Source organism: Musca autumnalis, unplaced genomic scaffold (assembly GCF_047663935.1).
Source record: "Musca autumnalis isolate F117 unplaced genomic scaffold, ASM4766393v1 scaffold_4, whole genome shotgun sequence".
In the NCBI taxonomy this organism is placed as follows: Eukaryota; Metazoa; Arthropoda; class Insecta; order Diptera; family Muscidae; genus Musca; species Musca autumnalis.
Genome location: NW_027411977.1, coordinates 35,732,830 through 35,759,147, shown reverse-complemented (window position 1 = coordinate 35,759,147; position 26,318 = coordinate 35,732,830). Strand labels below are relative to the sequence as shown.

General features: G+C 16.3%; 2 protein-coding genes across 3 annotated transcripts in view; one reads left to right on the top strand and one right to left on the bottom strand.

The window, feature by feature from the left end:
* Exn (Ephexin) overlaps positions 1-26,318 on the bottom strand; it is a 408,096-nt gene that overhangs the window by 329,509 nt on the left and 52,269 nt on the right. The gene's annotated exons all lie outside the window — the stretch shown is intronic.
* melt (ventricular zone expressed PH domain-containing protein melted) overlaps positions 18,251-26,318 on the top strand; it is a 60,590-nt gene continuing 52,522 nt past the window's right edge. For both annotated transcript variants that reach the window (XM_073980816.1, XM_073980814.1), the window contains exon 1: positions 18,251-19,917. The gene's annotated coding sequence lies outside the window, so the exon portion shown is untranslated. The remainder of the gene's footprint in view (positions 19,918-26,318) is intronic.

The following is a 26,318-nucleotide window of genomic DNA, read 5'->3' as shown; positions in this document are numbered from 1 at the left end:
CATTGGTATGGTCCAATAATCTCGTTGACCATTGGCTTTAGTCGTTCGCACAATATCCCTGACACGATCTTGTAGGCAATAGGGAGTAGACTTATGCCCCTATAGTTAGAGCATACAGTCTTATCTCCCTTCTTGTGGACGGGGCACAGGATACTCAGGTTCCAATCGTCGGGTACTCGTTCTTTCCTGCCAGATGGTGCTAACTAGCTGATGAATACACCTTATCAGCGTGTCGCCTCCGGTTTTGAACAGCTCGGCTGGTAAGCCATCGGCCCCTGCTGCCTTATTATTCTTCAGCCGATTTATTGCTGTCTTTACCTCATCTTGGCTGGGCAGTATACATTCAATACCATCTTCTGGGATTGGGACTGTGGTATCTCGTCTTCTTCGCTGCTATTGGATACCAACAGATTTGAAAAATGTTCTTTCCATATCCTGAGTATACTATCTGTATCAGTTACCAAATTACCTTGCTGGTCTCTACAGGAGGATGTGCCTGTACCAAAGCCATCAGTTTGATGCTTGACTCTTTGGTAGAATTTTCGGACTTCATTCTGGCTCCTGTACATCTCGATTTTTCACACTCCCGCTTTTCCATCTCTCTCTTTTTCTGCGGAAAAGACGTTTCTCCTCTCTCCTTTTCTCCCTGTATCTCTCTCGTGCGCTACGCGTTGCTACGGATTGTAAAGTAGCCTTATATGCCGCATTTTTCTCTTCGGTGGCAGCACGACACTCCTCATCATACCATGGATTCCTTGGTGGAGGTCTCTGGTATCCAAGTATGGATTTTGCGGCTGTTTGCATGGAGTGGGCAATGCTTTGCCATTGCGCTGATATGTTATCGGGATGAGGAGGGCTTTTGATTAAGCAATTGGGCTAGTTGAGTGGAATATGCTGTGGCTATCTGTTGTGATTGCAGCTTACCGATGTCTAACTTTCGTGTTGTGTCTGCTCGTACTTTGTTTGCTACGTTTAAGCGGGTGCGTACCTTTGCTGCAACAAGGTAGTGGTCCGAATCAATGTTTGCGCCTCGGAACGATCGTACATCCAACACGCTCGATGAATGTCTTCCATCTATCACAACATGATCAATTTGGTTTCTTGTTTTCTGATCTGGAGACAGCCAGGTGCCCTTATGAATATCGAGATGATTAAATCTGGTACTGCTAACTACCATGTTTTTTGCAGCTGCAAAGTCTATCAGTCTCATACCATTGTCAGATGTTTCACTGTGGAGACTGAATTTCCCGACTGTTGGGCCAAAGATATTCTCCTTTCCAATTTTGGCATTAAAATCGCCTAGAATGATTTTAATGTCATGGGCAGGGCAACGGTCATATGTTTCTTCTAAGCACTCGTAAAATATATCTTTGGTCTGTTCGTCCTTTTCTTCAGTGGGAGCATGAGCGCAAATAAAGCTGATGTTGAAGAATTTAGCTTTTATTCGAATTGCAGCAAGTCTTTCATTCACTGGAGTGAAGCTGGATACAAGATGTTTTAGTCTCCGACTAACTACGAATCCACAACCAAACTCATGCTTTACGTCATGGCAGCTATAATACAGTGCGTCACCTTTAGGTGTTGTTGTGACGCCTTTCCCAATCCATCGTATTTCCTGTATGGCAGTAATATCGGTCTTGTACTTTTCAAGTACGTCTGCCAATGCGAAGACTGCACCTTCTCTATAAAGAGTGCGAACATTCCAGGTGCAGATTCGCAGATCATGGTCCTTAAAACGTTTGCGGGGTTCGTCAGCTTTAGAGGGGTTTGTTTTTCTTTTCTTTCGTTTTTTCATAGTAGGCTGTTTTTTCTAGGGGAGGGTTACTAACCCGACGCCCAAACCCAAGTTTTTAACGTTCTTATGGGTGAACGCGCGGCACATGTTAGCTCACTACCTTTAACGGGTGTTAAAGGCAGTTCCCCAAGTGACACCACGGGGAGGTCAGTGTCCACTTGGGATGAAAGAGGGACCAAGATAAATCCTGGGCTTTGCCATGTTAAAACCGGTCAGGACCGTTCCTTGGTATCTTCCATCCCCTACGCCAAAAATATAAAATATAAAATATAAAATATAAAATATAAAATATAAAATATAAAATATAAAATATAAAATATAAAATATAAAATATAAAATATAAAATATAAAATATAAAATATAAAATATAAAATATAAAATATAAAATATAAAATAAAATATAAAATATAAAATATAAAATATAAAATATAAAATATAAAAATAAAATATAAAATATAAAATATAAAATATAAAATATAAAATATAAAATATAAAATATAAAATATAAAATATAAAATATAAAATATAAAATATAAAATATAAAATATAAAAATATAAAATATAAAATATAAAATATAAAATATAAAATATAAAATATAAAATATAAAATATAAAATATAAAATATAAAATATAAAATATAAAATATAAAATATAAAATATAAAATATAAAATATAAAATATAAAATATAAAATATAAAATATAAAATATAAAATATAAAATATAAAATATAAAATATAAAATATAAAATATAAATATAAAATATAAAATATAAAATATAAAAATATAAAATATAAAATATAAAATATAAAATATAAAATATAAAATATAAAATATAAAATATAAAATATAAAATATAAAATATAAAATATAAAATATAAAATATAAAATATAAAATATAAATATAAAATATAAAATATAAAATATAAAATATAAAATATAAAATATAAAATATAAAATATAAAATATAAAATATAAAATATAAAATATAAAATATAAAATATATAAAATATAAAATATAAAATATAAAATATAAAATATAAAATATAAAATATAAAATATAAAATATAAAATATAAAATATAAAATATAAAATATAAAATATAAAATATAAAATATAAAATATAAAAAATAAAATATAAAATATAAAATATAAAATATAAAATATAAAATATAAAATATAAAATATAAAATATAAAATATAAAATATAAAATATAAAATATAAAATATAAATATAAAATATAAAATATAAAATATAAAATATAAAATATAAAATATAAAATATAAAATATAAAATATAAAATATAAAATATAAAATATAAAATATAAAATATAAAATATAAAATATAAAATATAAAATATAAAATATAAAATATAAAATATAAAATATAAAATATAAAATATAAAATATAAAATATAAAATATAAAATATAAAATATAAAATATAAAATATAAAATATAAAATATAAAATATAAAATATAAATATAAAATATAAAAATATAAAATATAAAATATAAAATATAAAATATAAAATATAAAATATAAAATATAAAATATAAAATATAAAATATAAAATATAAAATATAAAATATAAAATATAAAATATAAAATATAAAATATAAAATATAAAATATAAAATATAAAATATAAAATATAAAATATAAAATATAAAATATAAAATATAAAATATAAAATATAAAATATAAAATATAAAATATAAAATATAAAATATAAAATATAAAATATAAAATATAAAATATAAAATATAAAATATAAAATATAAAATATAAAATATAAAATATAAAATATAAAATATAAAATATAAAATATAAAATATAAAATATAAAATATAAAATATAAAATATAAAATATAAAATATAAATAATATAAAATATAAAATATAAAATATAAAATATAAAATATAAAATAAAAATATAAAATATAAAATATAAAATATAAAATATAAAATATAAAATATAAAATATAAAATATAAAATATAAAATATAAAATATAAAATATAAAATATAAAATATAAAATATAAAATATAAAATATAAAATATAAAATATAAAATATAAAATATAAAATATAAAAATATAAAATATAAAATATAAAATATAAAATATAAAATATAAAATATAAAATATAAAATATAAAATATAAAATATAAAATATAAAATATAAAATATAAAATATAAAATATAAAATATAAAATATAAAAATATAAAATATAAAATATAAAATATAAAATATAAAATATAAAATATAAAATATAAAATATAAAATATAAAATATAAAATATAAAATATAAAATATAAAATATAAAATATAAAATATAAAATATAAAATATAAAATATAAAATATAAAATATAAAATATAAAATATAAAATATAAAATATAAAATATAAAATATAAAATATAAAATATAAAATATAAAATATAAAATATAAAATATAAAATATAAAATATAAAATATAAAATATAAAATATAAAATATAAAATATAAAATATAAAATATAAAATATAAAATATAAAATATAAAATATAAAATATAAAATATAAAATATAAAATATAAAATATAAAATATAAAATATAAAATATAAAATATAAAATATAAAATATAAAATATAAAATATAAAATATAAAATATAAAAATATAAAATATAAAATATAAAATATAAAATATTAAAATATAAAATATAAAATATAAAATATAAAATATAAAATATAAAATATAAAATATAAAATATAAAATATAAAATATAAATATAAAATATAAAATATAAAATATAAAATATAAAATATAAAATATAAAATATAAAATATAAAAATATAAAATATAAAATATAAAATATAAAATATAAAATATAAAATATAAAATATAAATATAAAATATAAAATATAAAATATAAAATATAAAATATAAAATATAAAATATAAAATATAAAATATAAAATATAAAATATAAAATATAAAATATAAAATATAAAATATAAAATAAAATATAAAATATAAAATATAAAATATAAAATATAAAATATAAAATATAAAATATAAAATATAAAATATAAAATATAAAATATAAAATATAAAATATAAAATATAAAATATAAAATATAAAATATAAAATATAAAATATAAAATATAAAATATAAAATATAAAATATAAAATAAAAATATAAATATAAAATATAAAATATAAAATATAAAATAAAATATAAATATAAAATATAAAATATAAAATATAAAATATAAAATATAAAATATAAAATATAAAATATAAAATATAAAATATAAAATATAAAATATAAAATATAAAATATAAAATATAAAATATAAAATATAAAATATAAAATATAAAATATAAAAATATAAAATATAAAATATAAAATATAAAATATAAAATATAAAATATAAAATATAAAATATAAAATATAAAATATAAAATATAAAATATAAAATATAAATAAAATATAAAATATAAATATAAAATATAAAATATAAAAATAAAATATAAAATATAAAATATAAAATATAAAATATAAAATATAAAATATAAAATATAAAATATAAAATATAAAATATAAAATATAAAATATAAAATATAAAATATAAAATATAAAATATAAAATATAAAATATAAAATATAAAATATAAAATATAAAATATAAAATATAAAATATAAAATATAAAATATAAAATATAAAATATAAAATATAAATATAAAATATAAAATATAAAATATAAAATATAAAATATAAAAATATAAAATATAAAATATAAAATATAAAATATAAAATATAAAATATAAAATATAAAATATAAAATATAAAATATAAAATATAAAATATAAAATATAAAATATAAAATATAAAATATAAAATATAAAATATAAAATATAAAATATAAAATATAAAATATAAAATATAAAATATAAATATAAAATATAAAATATAAAATATAAAATATAAAATATAAAATATAAAATATAAAATATAAAATATAAAATATAAAATATAAAATATAAAAATATAAAATATAAAATATAAATATAAAATATAAAATATAAAATATAAAATATAAAATATAAAATATAAAATATAAAATATAAAATATAAAATATAAAAAATAAAATATAAAATATAAAATATAAAATATAAAATATAAAATATAAAATATAAAATATAAAATATAAAATATAAAATATAAAATATAAAATATAAAATATAAAATATAAATATAAAATATAAAATATAAAATATAAAATATAAAATATAAAATATAAAATATAAAATATAAAATATAAAATATAAAATATAAAATATAAAATATAAAATATAAAATATAAATATAAAATATAAAATATAAAATATAAAATATAAAATATAAAATATAAAATATAAAATATAAAATATAAAATATAAAATAAAAATATAAAATATAAAATATAAAATATAAAATATAAAATATAAAATAAAATATAAAATATAAAATATAAAATATAAAATATAAAATATAAAATATAAAATATAAAATATAAAATATAAAATATAAAATATAAAATATAAAATATAAAATATAAAATATAAAATATAAAATATAAAATATAAAATATAAAATATAAAATATAAAATATAAAATATAAAATATAAAATATAAATATAAAATATAAAATATAAAATATAAAATATAAAATATAAAATATAAAATATAAAATATAAAATATAAAATATAAAATATAAAATATAAAATATAAAATATAAAATATAAAATATAAAATATAAAATATAAAATATAAAATATAAAATATAAAATATAAAATATAAAATATAAAATATAAAATATAAAATATAAAATATAAAATATAAAATATAAAATATAAAATATAAAATATAAAATATAAAATATAAAATATAAAAATATAAAATATAAAATATAAAATATAAAATATAAAATATAAAAATATAAAATATAAAATATAAAATATAAAATATAAAAATATAAAAATATAAAATATAAAATATAAAATATAAAATATAAAATATAAAATATAAAATATAAAATAAAATAAAAATATAAAATATAAAATATAAAATATAAAATATAAAATATAAAATATAAAATATAAAATATAAAATATAAAATATAAAATATAAAATATAAAATATAAAATAAAAATATAAAATATAAAATATAAAATATAAAATATAAAATATAAAATATAAAATATAAAATATAAAATATAAAATATAAAATATAAAATATAAAATATAAAATATAAAATATAAAATATAAAATATAAAATATAAAATATAAAATATAAAATATAAAATATAAAATATAAAATATAAAATATAAAATATAAAATATAAAATATAAAATATAAAATATAAAATATAAAATATAAAATATAAAATATAAAATATAAAAAATATAAAATATAAAATATAAAATATAAAATATAAAATATAAAATATAAAATATAAAATATAAAATATAAAATATAAAATATAAAATATAAAATATAAAATATAAAATATAAAATATAAAATATAAAATATAAAATATAAAATATAAAATATAAATATAAAATATAAAATATAAAATATAAAATATAAAATATAAAATATAAAATATAAAATATAAAATATAAAATATAAAATATAAAATATAAAATATAAAATATAAAATATAAAATATAAAATATAAAATATAAAATATAAAATATAAAATATAAAATATAAAATATAAAATATAAAATATAAAATATAAAATATAAAATATAAAATATAAAATATAAAATAAAAATATAAAATATAAAATATAAAATATAAAATATAAAATATAAAATATAAAATATAAAATATAAAATATAAAATATAAAATATAAAATATAAAATATAAAATATAAAATATAAAATATAAAATATAAAATATAAAATATAAAATATAAAATATAAAATATAAAATATAAAATATAAAATATAAAATATAAAATATAAAATATAAAATATAAAATATAAAATATAAAATATAAAATATAAAATATAAAATATAAAATATAAAATATAAAATATAAAATATAAAATATAAAATATAAAATATAAAATATAAAATATAAAATATAAAATATAAAATATAAAATATAAAATATAAAATATAAAATATAAAATATAAAATATAAAATATAAAATATAAAATATAAAATATAAAATATAAAATATAAAATATAAAATATAAAATATAAAATATAAAATATAAAATATAAAATATAAAATATAAAATATAAAATATAAAATATATAAAATATAAAATATAAAATATAAAATATAAAATATAAAATATAAAATATAAAATATAAAATATAAAATATAAAATATAAAATATAAAATATAAAATATAAAATATAAAATATAAAATATAAAATATAAAATATAAAATATAAAATATAAAAATATAAAATATAAAATATAAAATATAAAATATAAAATATAAAATATAAAATATAAAATATAAAATATAAAATATAAAATATAAAATATAAAAATATAAAATATAAAATATAAAATATAAAATATAAAATATAAAATATAAAATATAAAATATAAAATATAAAATATAAAATATAAAATATAAAATATAAAATATAAAATATAAATATAAAATATAAAATATAAAATATAAAATATAAAATATAAAATATAAAATATAAAATATAAAATATAAAATATAAAATATAAAATATAAAATATAAAATATAAAATATAAAATATAAAATATAAAATATAAAATATAAAATATAAATATAAAATATAAAATATAAAATATAAAATATAAAATATAAAAATATATAAAATATAAAATATAAAATATAAAATATAAAATATAAAATATAAAATATAAAATATAAAATATAAAATATAAAATATAAAATATAAAATATAAAATATAAAATATAAAATATAAAATATAAAAATATAAAATATAAAATATAAAATATAAAATATAAAATATAAAATATAAAATATAAAATATAAAATATAAAATATAAAATATAAAATATAAAATATAAATATAAAATATAAAATATAAAATATAAAATATAAAATATAAAATATAAAATATAAAATATAAAATATAAAATATAAAATATAAAATATAAAATATAAAATATAAAATATAAAATATAAAATATAAAATATAAAATATAAAATATAAAATATAAAATATAAAATATAAAATATAAAATATAAAATATAAAATATAAAATATAAAATATAAAATATAAAATATAAAATATAAAATATAAAATATAAAATATAAAATATAAAATATAAAATATAAAATATAAAATAAAATATAAAATATAAAATATAAAATATAAAATATAAAATATAAAATATAAAATATAAAATATAAAATATAAAATATAAAATATAAAATATAAAATATAAAATATAAAATATAAAATATAAAATATAAAATATAAAATATAAAAATAAAATATAAAATATAAAATATAAAATATAAAATATAAAATATAAAATATAAAATATAAAATATAAAATATAAAATATAAAATATAAAATATAAAATATAAAATATAAAATATAAAATATAAAATATAAAATATAAAATATAAAATATAAAATATAAAATATAAATATAAAATATAAAATATAAAATATAAAATATAAAATATAAAATATAAAATATAAAATATAAAATATAAAATATAAAATATAAATATAAAATATAAAATATAAAATATAAAATATAAAATATAAAATATAAAATATAAAATATAAAAATATAAAATATAAAATATAAAATATAAAATATAAAATATAAAATAAAAATATAAAATATAAAATATAAAATATAAAATATAAAATAAAAATATAAAATATAAAATATAAAATATAAAATATAAAATATAAAATATAAAATATAAAATATAAAATATAAAATATAAAATATAAAATATAAAATATAAAATATAAAATATAAAATATAAAATATAAAATATAAAATATAAAATATAAAATATAAAATATAAAATATAAAATATAAAATATAAAATATAAAATATAAAATATAAAATATAAAATATAAAATATAAAATATAAAATATAAAATATAAAATATAAAATATAAAATATAAAATATAAAATATAAAATATAAAATATAAAATATAAAATATAAAATATAAAATATAAAATATAAAATATAAAATATAAAATATAAAATATAAAATATAAAATATAAAATATAAAATATAAAATATAAAATATAAAATATAAAATATAAAATATAAAATATAAAATATAAAATATAAAATATAAAATATAAAATATAAAATATAAAATATAAAAATATAAAATATAAAATATAAAATATAAATATAAAAATATAAAATATAAAATATAAAATATAAAATATAAAATATAAAATATAAAATATAAAATATAAAATATAAAATATAAAATATAAAATATAAAATATAAAATATAAAATATAAAATATAAAATATAAAATATAAAATATAAAATATAAAATATAAAATATAAAATATAAAATATAAAATATAAAATATAAAATATAAAATATAAAATATAAAAATATAAAATATAAAATATAAAATATAAAATATAAAATATAAAATATAAAATATAAAATATAAAATATAAAATATAAAATATAAAATATAAAATATAAAATATAAAATATAAAATATAAAATATAAAATATAAAATATAAAATATAAAATATAAAATATAAAATATAAAATAAAAATATAAAATATAAAATATAAAATATAAAATATAAAATATAAAATATAAAATATAAAATATAAAATATAAAATATAAAATATAAATATAAAATATAAAATATAAAATATAAAATATAAAATATAAAATATAAAATATAAAATATAAAATATAAAATATAAAATATAAAATATAAAATATAAAATATAAAATATAAAATATAAAATATAAAATATAAATATAAAATATAAAATATAAAATATAAAATATAAAATATAAAATATAAAATAAAATATAAAATATAAAATATAAAATATAAAATATAAAATATAAAATATAAAATATAAAATATAAAATATAAAATATAAAATATAAAATATAAAATATAAAATATAAAATAAAAATATAAAATATAAAATATAAAATATAAAATATAAAATATAAAATATAAAATATAAAATATAAAATATAAAATATAAAATATAAATATAAAATATAAAATATAAAATATAAAATATAAAATATAAAATATAAAATATAAAATATAAAATATAAAATATAAAATATAAAATATAAAAATATAAAATATAAAATATAAAATATAAAATATAAAATATAAAATATAAAAATATAAAATATAAAATATAAAATATAAAATATAAAATATAAATATAAAATATAAATATAAAATATAAAATATAAAATATAAAATATAAAATATAAAATATAAAATATAAAATATAAAATATAAAATATAAATATAAATATAAAATATAAAATATAAAATATAAAATATAAAATATAAAATATAAAATATAAAATATAAAATATAAAATATAAAATATAAAATATAAAATATAAAATATAAAATATAAAATATAAAATATAAAATATAAAATATAAAATATAAAATATAAAATATAAAATATAAAATATAAAATATAAAATATAAAATATAAAATATAAAATATAAAATATAAAATATAAAATATAAAATATAAAATATAAAATATAAAATATAAAATATAAAATATAAAATATAAAATATAAAATATAAAATATAAAATATAAAATATAAAATATAAAATATAAAATATAAAATATAAAATATAAAATATAAAATATAAAATATAAAATATAAAATATAAAATATAAAATATAAAATATAAAATATAAAATATAAAATATAAAATATAAAATATAAAATATAAAATATAAAATATAAAATATAAAATATAAAATATAAAATATAAAATATAAAATATAAAATATAAAATATAAAATATAAAATATAAAATATAAAATATAAAATATAAATATAAAATATAAAATATAAAATATAAAATATAAAATATAAAATATAAAATATAAAATATAAAATATAAAATATAAAATATAAAATATAAAATATAAAATATAAAATATAAAATATAAAATATAAAATATAAAATATAAAATATAAAATATAAAATATAAAATATAAAATATAAATATAAAATATAAAATATAAAATATAAAATATAAAATATAAAAATATAAATATAAAATATAAAATATAAAATATAAAATATAAAATATAAAATATAAAATATAAAATATAAAATATAAAATATAAAATATAAAAATATAAAATATAAAATATAAAATATAAAATATAAAATATAAAATATAAAATATAAAATATAAAATATAAAATATAAAATATAAAATATAAAATATAAAATATAAAATATAAAATATAAAATATAAAATATAAATATAAAATATAAAATATAAAATATAAAATATAAAATATAAAATATAAAATAAAAATATAAAATATAAAATATAAAATATAAAATATAAAATATAAAATATAAAATATAAAATATAAAATATAAAATATAAAATATAAAATATAAAATATAAAATATAAAATATAAAATATAAAATATAAAATATAAAATATAAAATATAAAATATAAAATATAAAATAAAAATATAAAATATAAAATATAAAATATAAAATATAAAATATAAAATATAAAATATAAAATATAAAATATAAAATATAAAATATAAAATATAAAATATAAAATATAAAATATAAAATATAAAATATAAAATATAAAATATAAAATATAAAATATAAAATATAAAATATAAAATATAAAATATAAAATATAAAATATAAAATATAAAATATAAAATATAAAATATAAAATATAAAATATAAAATATAAAATATAAAATATAAAATATAAAATATAAAATATAAAATATAAAATATAAAATATAAAATATAAAATATAAAATATAAAATATAAAATATAAAATATAAAATATAAAATATAAAATATAAAATATAAAATATAAAATATAAAATATAAAATATAAAATAAAAATATAAAATATAAAATATAAAATATAAAATATAAAATATAAAATATAAAATATAAAATATAAAATATAAAATATAAAATATAAAATATAAAATATAAAATATAAAATATAAAATATAAAATATAAAATATAAAATATAAAATATAAAATATAAAATATAAAATATAAAATATAAAATATAAAATATAAAATATAAAATATAAAATATAAAATATAAAATATAAAATATAAAATATAAAATATAAAATATAAAATATAAAATATAAAATATAAAATATAAAATATAAAATATAAAATATAAAATATAAAATATAAAATATAAAATATAAAATATAAAATATAAAATATAAATATAAAATATAAAATATAAAATATAAAATATAAAATATAAAATATAAAATATAAAATATAAAATATAAAATATAAAATATAAAATATAAAATATAAAATATAAAAATATAAATATAAAATATAAAATATAAAATATAAAATATAAAATATAAAATATAAAATATAAAATATAAAATATAAAATATAAAATATAAAATATAAAATATAAAATATAAAATATAAAATATAAAATATAAAATAAAATATAAATATAAAATATAAAATATAAATATAAAATATAAAATATAAAATATAAAATATAAAATATAAAATATAAAATATAAAATATAAAATATAAAATATAAAATATAAAATATAAAATATAAAATATAAAATATAAAATATAAAATATAAAATATAAAATATAAAATATAAAATATAAAATATAAAATATAAAATATAAAATATAAAATATAAAATATAAAATATAAAATATAAAATATAAAATATAAAATATAAAATATAAAATATAAAATATAAAATATAAAATATAAAATATAAAATATAAAATATAAAATATAAAATATAAAATATAAAATATAAAATATAAAATATAAAATATAAAAATATAAAATATAAAATATAAAATATAAAATATAAAATATAAAATATAAAATATAAAATATAAAATATAAAATATAAAATATAAAATATAAAATATAAAATATAAAATATAAAATATAAATATAAAATATAAAATATAAAATATAAAATATAAAATTATAAATATAAAATATAAAATAAAAATATAAAATATAAAATATAAAATATAAAATATAAAATATAAAATATAAAATATAAAATATAAAATATAAAATATAAAATATAAAATATAAAATATAAAATATAAAATATAAAATATAAAATATAAAATATAAAATATAAAATATAAAATATAAAATATAAAATATAAAATATAAAATATAAAATATAAAATATAAAATATAAATTATAAAATATAAAATATAAAATATAAAATATAAAATATAAAATATAAAATATAAAATATAAAATATAAAATATAAAATATAAAATATAAAATATAAAATATAAAATATAAAATATAAAATATAAAATATAAAATATAAAATATAAAATATAAAATATAAAAATATAAAATATAAAATATAAAATATAAAATATAAAATATAAAATATAAAATATAAAATATAAAATATAAAATATAAAATATAAAATATAAAATATAAAATATAAATATAAAATATAAAATATAAAATATAAAATATAAAATATAAAATATAAAATATAAAATATAAAATATAAAATATAAAATATAAAATATAAAATATAAAATATAAAATATAAAATATAAAATATAAAATATAAAATATAAAATATAAAATATAAAATATAAAATATAAAATATAAAATATAAAATATAAAATATAAAATATAAAATATAAAATATAAAATATAAAATATAAAATATAAAATATAAAATATAAAATATAAAATATAAAATATAAAATATAAAATATAAAATATAAAATATAAAATATAAAATATAAAATATAAAAATATAAAATATAAAATATAAAATATAAAATATAAAATATAAAATATAAAATATAAAATATAAAATATAAAATATAAAATATAAAATATAAAATATAAAATATAAAATATAAAATATAAAATATAAAATATAAAATATAAAATATAAAATATAAAATATAAAATATAAAATATAAAATATAAAATATAAAATATAAAATATAAAATATAAAATATAAAATATAAAATATAAAATATAAAATATAAAATATAAAATATAAAATATAAAATATAAAATATAAAATATAAAATATAAAATATAAAATATAAATATAAAATATAAAATATAAAAATATAAAATATAAAATATAAAATATAAAATATAAAATATAAAATATAAAATATAAAATATAAAATATAAAATATAAAATATAAAATATAAAATATAAAATATAAAATATAAAATATAAAATATAAAATATAAAATATAAAATATAAAATATAAAATATAAAATATAAAATATAAAATATAAAATATAAAATATAAAATATAAAATATAAAATATAAAATATAAAATATAAAATATAAAATATAAAATATAAAATATAAAATATAAAATATAAAATATAAAATATAAAATATAAAATATAAAATATAAAATATAAAATATAAAATATAAAATATAAAATATAAAATATAAAATATAAAATATAAAATATAAAATATAAAATATAAAATATAAAATATAAAATATAAAATATAAAATATAAAATATAAAATATAAAATATAAAATATAAAATATAAAATATAAAATATAAAATATAAAATATAAAATATAAAATATAAAAATATAAAATATAAAATATAAAATATAAAATATAAAATATAAAATATAAAATATAAAATATAAAATATAAAATATAAAATATAAAATATAAAATATAAAATATAAAATATAAAATATAAATATAAAATATAAAATATAAAATATAAAATATAAAATATAAAATATAAAATATAAAATATAAAATATAAAATATAAAATATAAAATATAAAATATAAAATATAAAATATAAAATATAAAATATAAAATATAAAATATAAAATATAAAATATAAAATATAAAATATAAAATATAAAATATAAAATATAAAATATAAAATATAAAATATAAAATATAAAATATAAAATATAAAATATAAAATATAAAATATAAAATATAAAATATAAAATATAAAATATAAAATATAAAATATAAAATATAAAATATAAAATATAAAATATAAAATATAAAATATAAAATATAAAATATAAAATATAAAATATAAAATATAAATATAAAATATAAAATATAAAATATAAAATATAAAATATAAAATATAAAATATAAAATATAAAATATAAAATATAAAATATAAAATATAAAATATAAAATATAAAATATAAAATATAAAATATAAAATATAAAATATAAAATATAAAATATAAAATATAAAATATAAAATATAAAATATAAAATATAAAATATAAATATAAAATATAAAATATAAAATATAAAATATAAAATATAAAATATAAAATATAAAATATAAAATATAAAATATAAAATATAAAATATAAAATATAAAATATAAAATATAAAATATAAAATATAAAATATAAAATATAAAATATAAAATATAAAATATAAAATATAAAATATAAAATATAAAATATAAAATATAAAATATAAAATATAAAATATAAAATATAAAATATAAAATATAAAATATAAAATATAAAATATAAAATATAAAATATAAAATATAAAATATAAAATATAAAATATAAAATATAAAATATAAAATATAAAATATAAAATATAAAATATAAAATATAAAATATAAAATATAAAATATAAAATATAAAATATAAAATATAAAATATAAAATATAAAATATAAAATATAAAATATAAAATATAAAATATAAAATATAAAATATAAAATATAAAATATAAAATATAAAATATAAAATATAAAATATAAAATATAAAATATAAAATATAAAATATAAAATATAAAATATAAAATATAAAATATAAAATATAAAATATAAATATAAAATATAAAATATAAAATATAAAATATAAAATATAAAATATAAAATATAAATATAAAATATAAAATATAAAATATAAAATATAAAATATAAAATATAAAATATAAAATATAAAATATAAAATATAAAATATAAAATATAAAATATAAAATATAAAATATAAAATATAAAATATAAAATATAAAATATAAAATATAAAATATAAATATAAAATATAAAATATAAAATATAAAATATAAAATATAAAATATAAAATATAAAATATAAAATATAAAATATAAAATATAAATATAAAATATAAAATATAAAATATAAAATATAAAATATAAAATATAAAATATAAAATATAAAATATAAAATATAAAATATAAAATATAAAATATAAAATATAAAATATAAAATATAAAATATAAAATATAAAATATAAAATATAAAATATAAAATATAAAATATAAAATATAAAATATAAAATATAAAATATAAAATATAAAATATAAAAATATAAAATATAAAATATAAAATATAAAATATAAAATATAAAATATAAAATATAAAATATAAAATATAAAATATAAAATATAAAATATAAAATATAAAATATAAAATATAAAATATAAAATATAAAATATAAAATATAAAATATAAAATATAAAATATAAAAAATATAAAATATAAAATATAAAATATAAAATATAAAATATAAAATATAAAATATAAAATATAAAATATAAAATATAAAATATAAAATATAAAATATAAAATATAAAATATAAAATATAAAATATAAAATATAAAATATAAAATATAAAATATAAAATATAAAATATAAAATATAAAATATAAAATATAAAATATAAAATATAAAATATAAAATATAAAATATAAAATATAAAATATAAAATATAAAATATAAAATATAAAATATAAAATATAAAATATAAAATATAAAATATAAAATATAAAATATAAAATATAAAATATAAAATATAAAATATAAAATATAAAATATAAAATATAAAATATAAAATATAAAATGTGTCCATCGCTGATAAAGTACTAAAGAAAGTACCATTGACATGTTTTTCCATATCTGAGTGTTAAAGCAACAGGTGGAAAAAAGAGAACCGATTTTTATATTTTTCAGATACTAAAGAGAACCGATGAAGAGAAAATGTATCTGAAATTGAATTGTTTTTTATTTGTGTGCCTGTTGTTGTTGTTGCTGTTATTGTTGGCCATTGTGTCGAGAAGAGATACAACCACTTTTCCGTTGCGCCTGAAGATTTTGTTTAGTCTTTAATTTGGCTTTAACGCGATTGGCTTGTTGGATGGCTAGCTGGCGCACGGTAATTGTTAATAGTAGCTGCTAAATAACAAACCTGCAAGTCCGTCTGTCTTGATTTCGGTTTTTAAGAGTCTCCAGAGGGGGCTTTGGCAAAAATAAAAAAATCTGTCAGTTCGATTTTAGTGAATGGTGGTCGTCGTTGTCTCCCTCCGGTCGGTGGTTGTATGCAAGCGGCGGCAAAACAACAATAAACAACGAAAAAATAAAGAAATACAAAAAAAAAACGTTGATCGGTCGTTTGACGCGGTTTGGGCGATGATCGTGAATATGAGATTGTGTATGAGGAGAATTGGTGTGTAGAGTGTTAAGTGAAACAAGATAAGTGAATAAATACTACAACAACAAAAAATATTAACAAAAAGTGTTGTTTTTCGTTGTTTTTGGTAATGAGTATTAAATTAAAAAAGAATATTAAATTGGAAAAATTAAAAAAAAAAATAAGTAAAGTCGCTGAGAGTTACAGAAAAAATATATATTTTTTAAAGTAAAATTAACAACAAATTCACAGGCCAAACACAAGCCAAAAGCCTAGCAAACACCTCTGGAAATTGCCCACAACAAAAACAAAACTCTTTGTATCTACATGTTCGAGAACAAGCACACCATAAATCCGGCCCTGATTTCTGCTCCATCTATGCGGCCATCATCATCATCATCGATCGATGACAAAATTTGCAACGTCAACTTGAATTGAAAATCAAAATTCGTAGACGTTTAGTAGTCAAAATACCTACTAACCAAAATAAAGTGAAGTTATTAATTGCTGGTTGTTGTTGCTGTTCCAGTGAATGGACTTGTGTGTGTATATGATTGTGGTGTGCAATTGCCCCTTCAGCTGTTTATTGCTTCGAAACAAAAAAATTCAAACATCAGCAAGAACCACAGAAAAAAAGAGTTAATAACAATAGGCCATAACGTCATTGTACTAGAGTTTTCTTCGACTAACTAACCAGCCAACCAATTGACAACAACAACAACAAATGTTTGTGCCAGACACAAAAAAAGAATACAATAAAAACCCCACCTTTGTGCCGCAAAAAATATTACAGCCAAAAGAAGTAGATCTGGGCTTTTTAACCAGTTTCAGAATTCAAGCATAAACAAGTTTTATCTTCGTCCCCGCATGCCCCATTTCATCTTCCGCTTCCAAAATCTGAAAAGAAGTGACTTAAGATCCAAACTGTGAGCTGAGCAGTCAGTAATCGGGCCTCGTGGTTTACCTTAGACAAGCGTTTTTTATTACTTTATTTTGACTGAGCCGCACTACACAGCAGAACAGAGCCGTTCAAGCAAACAACCAACCATCCATCCGTCCGTTCAAACACACAGAGAGACAGACACATAACTTCCATATATCTTGAAGAACAAGAAAAAAACAAACTACACTGCCATCTCATATTGTACCTGGCTGACTTGGTCTGGTCTGGTATGTCTGTCTGTCGGCCTGTCTGGTAATGCTGATGATCTTCATCATCATCGTGACTGTGATGATGAAAACCAGTTAGGAAACATGTTTGCCAACTCTTCCAACTACCAGAAATGAAGTGAAACAAGCAAACAAATAACAACAACAACATCGACAACAACAGCAGCAGCAGCAGTAATAAAAAATGGTAAGTGAATACCCGGAATCTAACGGTAGTTGGATGCATGATGCATGCTTTTCCTTCTGCCTTACCGTCTTCCTCCTCGTCTTGTTGTTTAATTTTCACTTCATTTAAACGTGATCACTACTGGACTGGCGGCCATCAGCAGATTGCAGTGATGGCCATCATAATGTAATGTTATGCCGTACATCATGTTGGCTGGTTGGCTGGCTGGCAGCCCCTTTTGTCCTCAGGTTTCTCAGAATTCTGCATTCTCTGTTTGAAAACAAGTAACCACTTTGTTGTTAGCCGCCGCATTGTCTCTGTTTGCCCCCTAGGAGAAGGGAGTTGATTTATTTTGTAATTGTTTGTAGAAAACAAAAATCAACGTTACTTACCAATTGTTGTTGTTGTTTTTGTTGTTTGGTAGTTGATTTAATTTTTGGTATTTTTGATTAAATGTTTGAACTATTTATGAGTGCAATATTCTTCTCTCACATTCTGACCCGGTGCAATGTGGTTTGGCAAGATCGACAGAGTTGCCATATTAGCATGTGTATTTTTAGGGGGACACCACAATGGAAATATTGCTTAATTTTCTTCTTCTTCTGTTTTCCAATGTCTTTTTCTATACAAGTTTATAGGGAAATGTGCTTTTGGACCAAGGGTTTAACGAACAATCTCATGGAGATGTATTTTTTAAATCCTCATATTTTGATGAGTTTTATTAAGATTAGATAAAATCTTACATATAAGGTGATTTCAACATGATTTTAAAATTTGTATTATATTTTTGGGCACTTTTTTGAAGACAAGAAAGTTAAATATTCAAGTTTTCATTGGAAAGGATGAATCCCAGTGGAACGTTGTCCTAGTTGCGGCGTCTCAGTAGGCCGGGTGATTTGTATGGAAGGAAACCAACTTATTAGACCCTTTGCGTTTACGATTCCTGGGATTGTACTGAGCAAAAAAGTCCACTAGATCATATGTCTACGGTGAAAATCGAGCTTCCCGATTTTGACATGAAGTTGTTTATCTACAAGGCCAAAACTGCCAATGCTTTTGCAATGTACTAAAGAGTTGTTAATTGCTGTCTTGGCTACAATTATTGTCTTAATGTTGGATCGAAAATCTTTGGCTGTTATATCGCGAGACTCGATTTTCACCGTAGACATATGGTCTAGTGGACTTTTTGGCTGAGCTAGCAAAAAATCGATGGCACTATCGATAGTGTCGATTATTTTTTTAAATTCAATATCGATAGATAGTTTTGTCTATCGATATTATCGGATTAAAAAACCCTAAACGAAAATCTACTGAAATGAACAGATATTACGCGGGTTCTCGGTTTTGTGGCCCATTACAGAACATTTGTTCCATAGGCCGGACTAAGAAAAGATCTCCATTTCTCTCTATTTATTGCTTCGCACTCTGGAATACCGCGGCTTTTCATTCACTTGTTTGCGCCATCTGTTCCTTGGCCTGCCAATTCTGCGTGCACCGCCAAGCGGTCCGTATTTATACACCTTTTTAGCGGGTTCATCTTCGCTCATTCTTATGATATGGCCTAGCCAACGCAATCGCTGCATCTCGATACGTTTATCTATCTATCTATATTGATCTATATTGATGTCATGGTTCATGCGACGACGATATTCACCGACAACGCAGATTGGTCCGTAGATCTTTCGAAGAATTTTTCTCTTAAACACGAAAAGCACTGCCTTATCTGCTTGCGAAAGTACCCAGGCTTCGGAACCATAGATCATAGATCAGGGTAGTATCAGTGTTTTGTAAAGCGTTATTTTTGTTTGACGAGTTGTGGCTTTGTTTTTAAAATGCTTACTTAAGCCAAAATAGCATCTGCTGGTCAAAACAATTTTTCTTTTCAGAACTGATGTCGTTTGTTTTGGTTACCGCGGTGCCGAGGTATACGAAGTCTTTTACTACCTCAAAATTATAGGAACGAACTTCCACAGTTGGTTCGAGCTCTATGGACGCTTTGCGCGTCGACACCATCAACTTGGTCTTCTCACCGTTTACCGCCAGACCCACTTTAGCAGTTTCTCCTTCGACTTTCATAAAGTTATCAGTTACTTCTTTTACTGATCATCCCATGATGTCTATGTCATCAGCATAAGCAAGTAGCATGTGACTATTGGTGTAAATTGTGCCATTTCTTTTGACATTTGCATCTCGTATTACCTTTTTGCAGCAAAATGTTGAATAGGTTACACGAAAGGATGTCTCCTTGTCTGAAACCTCTTGTGGTACTGAACTGCTCGGAGAGGTTCTTTCCAATTTTAACTGATGACTTAGTGTTAGTTAAAGTCATCTTACAAAGCCTCATGAGCTTTGCGAGATGATTAAATCTGGTACTGCTAACTACCATATTTTTTGCAGCTGCAAAGTCTATCAGCCTCATACCATTGTCAGATGTTTCACTGTGGAGACTGAATTTCCCGACTGTTGCGCCAAAGATATTCTCCTTTCCATTTTTGGCATTAAAATCGACTAGAATGATTTTAATGTCATTTTATTCGAATTGAAGCAAGTCTTTCATTCACTGTGGTGAAGCTTGATAACAGAAGTTTTAGCCTCCGACCTTGTACTTTTCAAGTACGTCTGCCAATGCGAAGACTGCACCTTCTCTATAAAGAGTGTGAACATTCCTTAAAACGTTTGCGGGGTTCATCAACTTTAGAGGGATTTGTTTTTCTTTTCTATCGTTTTTTCATAGTAGGCTGTTTTTCTAGGGAAGGGTTACTAACCCGCGGCACATGTTAGCTTACTACCTTTAACGGGTGTTAAAGGCAGTTCCCCAGGTGGCACCACGGGGAGGTCATTGTCCACTTGTGATGAAATAGGGACCAAGATAAATCCTAGGCTTTGCCATGTTAAAAGCGGTCAGGACCGTTCCTTGGTATCTTCCATCCCCCACGTCACCCGAAAGGCCCAATAAGGTGTTTAAATCTCCCCACCCTACTCTCCAGCTATCCGTTTCCTTAATCTCAGTTTTACCATCGTTGCTTTCACTTCAGCATAATTGCTCATCAAATTCTGGAAAAAGGAGGAGTACTCGATGTTTGGTAATTTAGTCGATCCATGGGGCTCATCTTCCATAACAAAGCGATTCAGCACATGATACAGAACTTGGGTGTGGGATAACATTTTTGTGTTGTAGCCGCATATGATGCTGGGTTGGCAGCCCCTGGCTGCAACACTTTTGGTTTCGGGTCAATCCGGTACGGAAGAACCCGCTGCCATTTAGGTAGTTGTTGTTGTAACAGTATTTAATATGTATTGATATGTATTTGAATGCGGCTGCTTCGATGGGATGTAACAACAAATCAATGTTACATACTGGGCAGATGTTTTGCACGGTGCCATCGATCTTTGCTCTATAGGAATTCAGAAGGCTGTAGTCGAGCCAAAACTAATCTGGTTTGTCGTGGCCGTTGACGCTCCTCAGCTGCGACAGATGGAGGATGTTCTCCGAGGACCGCATTCAAACGCTAGTTGTTTATGGCATTCGCGACTACATCCCAGTGAGTGCTATTTAAACTTCCTTGATAGGCTTCTTGATATAGGGATTCTCTCTTGTATTGTTGGATCTCTCTTTTAGATCACGAAGATTCAACCTGGAATGCCTGGTGGGGGTCATTTCACCATGGTGATTACCGACCAGTTACTGCAACGAAAGCATGCCATTGTCTTGCTGTACATGAGGAGGCATGGTGTTGCAGTGTCAGGACGGCATTCTGACAGCTTTGAATATTTTTTCCATCGCGTTGCTTTTATATTCGCGGACCAAACTGACGCCGAATAGCTTACCACAGACCGACCTACATCTAAGGTTGTCGCAAATAGCTGTGGCATGCGCGGACGACATGAAAATGTTTTCGAATTTGATCCCTGGAATTTTGAGATAGTTTGTGGTCGAAATTTTGCTACCATCGACCATGACATCCAAATATGTTCTCACCTCTGCCGTCCGTGTGGTGAACAGAGTGACCTTAGATTTAGTGAGACATCAGGGTAGGACTTCCTGTTCCTGTGGAATTCAGGACGACTGGCGACCACACATATAACTGATTATCAAACTTTTCAAACTTGATCGGAGGGTTGTTTGCTCGATGTCCTCAAACAGCGTGGAGAGTTTGGCAGTATCAAAGTCAAGTAAGTCAAGCGCCAACATAACTGTTCTATCACACGGCTTGCTCTTGTTAAGACCTCGACTACTATGTGTGGAGATGGCGTGTAGCACTGTGCTGCTTACGGAACTCATGCTCTTGATTGGCAACTGGATGGCTGTTTCTGACACTGGAGAGGACTAAAGCCTCAAGGGTCTTTGCTACGACCTGTACGATTCAGCTTTACTGGTATCCTTGCTTGGATTTAGTAGCGGTACCACCCTACCATCTTCTCTTCTTGTGGACCACGGTTTGATATTCAAAGTTCTCAAGGTGTTTAGGGCTTATAAGAACGTATCTTATAATGCCTGTTGAGTTATGCTTCCTTTAGCTCGTTGATGCTGCATTGTCATACTCCCAAGGACTATCTGTACTGCTGTCCGATGAGTCCGTGCTACGTTCGGAATAATCAGGTATCGCTGAGCTGGTAAATGTGGACACAATCACCTCCATTGTCCTCTTTACCGTGGTAGGGATTGTGGTATTTCGTACCAGCAGTTTTGCCTCTAGAGTAACCAATGCAGCCGTTACCGACAATTGCAGTTTATCAAGGTTATTTTCCTCAAACTTCCCACAATGGACATTTAAAGCATATACCCCGACTGTACCAAAATTGCATGCTACTACAATACATTTCACATATGGGTTCCTAGAATCTTGTGAGATCTTTGCGGAGCACGTTATTGGTTAGCACAGATCACTTGCCACGCCGCGGAAGTCATTGCAATTAAATTACAAAAACGATGTATTCTCCTATAAAGATTCTAAGAAGGAAATCTGTGACAAAAGACCTCCTAAAAATGTCTACTGGTTGATAGAAGACCTCCCGAATGTATTGTCATTTGAAATAAGACCTCCTGAAGGAGTCTTCTGTTGATAGAAGGGTTATGATATAAGACTACCTAAATGTGTCATTTAATGACAGAAAACCGCTTAAAGGGTCTTTCGTATATAGAGACGCTTTGGTCAGGTGAGAGATTTCGTCCTTTCCCACCACCTTCAATTTACCACCTTCCCAGGGAGTTATTATGCTGCTTACTACCTCCACGAGAGCTGCATTGTACATTAAGAGGCCCCCTTTAGCTCAGTACTGATAACTTTTATTTGACATTTGAAGGATGTGATCTAATAGCTTATCATTAATCATTTTCTCAATGTCTTCCTGATAATCATAGTGTGCCTAATGATCCTCTAGTTGTAGTGATTGTGGACTACCTTTGCATACAAGTAAGTAGATAACAGCTCCTTTCCGGTCTTCGCGGCCATCTTCCTCTCCTGGAAGTTCCGAGACGTCTTTCTTAGATTCCCCAGTCATTCCAAGATATTTTGCAGTCGCACTCATATTTTCATGCTCTCTGTCAAAGGATATTCTGGTCAATCTCCTCCGTGTTGATCTTAGCGAGGTTTACTCGGGACATTGGAAGGTAGGAAGCTCTTTATACCCTCAGCATTTATGCTAAAGAGGGTATATACACTTTCATACTTAATAGTTTTAGACCCCAAGTATGTTTGGACGAAATCCGTTTCAGACAATTTGGAGTTGGAGCCATGTCCGTCCGTCTGTCTGTCTGGCTGGTTTGAGCGCACGATAACTCTCGCACGGATCAAAATTTGGCTTTAGTAATATTTTGTCCAAACTTTCTTTAAGTTCGAAGAAGGGTTACATCGGACTACTCCTTCCGTTACCTCCCCCACAAAAGATCAAAAATGTTCGGAAAAATTGTGCGCACGATAACTCTTGAAGGGAGTTACCGATTTGGTCCATCTAACAGATGTATATCAGGTTTGAATACGGATAAGTTCACTTTAAGGCCTGCTTTTGAACCACTCTGTTGTAGCAACTTGCATTTGCTGCTTCAATTGCGACTGTATAGGCCTACGTACATAAGCTGGTTGCCTTGCTTGCTTCTGATAAAAGATTAAAAAAGAAAAGGGCAACCCAGTTCGAAATTTGCTCGGCCTCCTTAATTCTTTTATTTTTATTATGTCAAAAATGAAGCAGGAAAGCAAGGCAACCAGGCACAGCAGCTTATGTACCCAGGCCTTAAAAGCTTTTTCAGGTGCAAGTCCATACTTCTTGAGAAAACAGCCCAAAAGGTGTAAAAACCCATATGTAGTCGCTGGAGAGCACTATAACTCTTAAACTGATCAACTGATTTTGTTTAAAATTTGGCTTATTTTGTACAAACTTTGTTTCAGTTCTAAGATTTCACCAAAATTGTATGCACCATATCT